The sequence below is a fragment of the Priapulus caudatus genome, unplaced genomic scaffold (assembly GCF_000485595.1).
Source record: "Priapulus caudatus unplaced genomic scaffold, Priapulus_caudatus-5.0.1 Scaffold245, whole genome shotgun sequence".
NCBI lineage: Eukaryota > Metazoa > Priapulida > Priapulimorpha > Priapulimorphida > Priapulidae > Priapulus > Priapulus caudatus.
The window spans coordinates 31780-33063 of NW_014577306.1; positions in this window are offsets into that span (position 1 = coordinate 31780).

Sequence of the window (1284 nt, forward strand, 5' to 3'; positions counted from 1 at the left end):
CTGGCCAAGCACGCAGTATCTGAGGGCACCAAGGCTGTCACAAAGTACACCAGCTCCAAGTAGAGTCAACCGCCGTACCAGTGAAACCAACCGGCCCTTTTCAGGGCCACCATTTCTTCCCAGAAATGATTTACTACATTTGCAATCTAGTAAGAGAATGGTATGTTGTATTCTCAACGGGCCGTTCCAAGACTACGAATTTTATGCCTTTTGACTTTTGTTGCTAATGTTTTGCTAAAATTATCATATCTGGTTACTGTTTCTTGCACAATCATTTCAAAAGCTTTCATAGTGATCATAAATTAACAAATCATTTGAACGGCCCAAGTGCATGCCATATAGGCTACTACATACACGTTATGCTGACACCATAAATCATTGCACGCTATATTATGACACTCCTGACGCTATGGATGCACAAACAGTTCTATGAAATGGAAATGGACAAAACTGGAACGCATGCCTATGCACATATTATAACCTTGGCGTAATCATTCCGAAACATTACTCCAAGATGTAACCGAGTCGAAATTTTAAACGCCGTTTGCAATTTAGTTTATGTGCTAATAGTGGTTTCTAGTTATAAGGGGGGGATAGTGCAATAGTATGTACGCACACAGAAATTGTATATCCGTGTCACACTCTGATGGTGTAGTAAGTAATCCTATCATTGATGTATATATCGCTATGGTAAAATCTTCGCAGCCAGAAATAGCAGCTGAACATTATATAAAAGAACACATACACTATGATAATATTTTGGTGGCCCAGGGATATTATAGAGATTAATACAGGGTCCATATTGCATATCGATTATATATTATATTGTCTACCTTGTTGCGCGCGCGTGTGCGTGTGTGTGGTGTGCGTGTTGTACCAAAACTTGGAATTTTGCACAATCTTACAACTTGGTTCTTGCAAGTAGATCGTGCTGCCCAAACTGCGGATTTCCCATTTTGGCGGACCAATCTCAATATTCAACCATACCAAACAGTCGCTTATTCAACTACACTTAATGGCGATTGTGGCGTATGTGAGCATAACTAGTGCAAACTAGAAAGGGATTTCTGTAATAGTTATGAATGTGGTAAATGTATGTCTACTATAGCAAGCAATACATGCGCTTCGCTTGCGTGCCGTATAAACTATACTATATGATTACACACGTCGTACTTGCAGGCACGCGCGCGCGTGTGTGTGCGTGTGTGTATGTGTGTGTGTGTGTGTGTGTGTGTGTGTGTGCGTGTGCGTGTGTGTATATGTGTGTGTGTGTGTGTGTGTGTG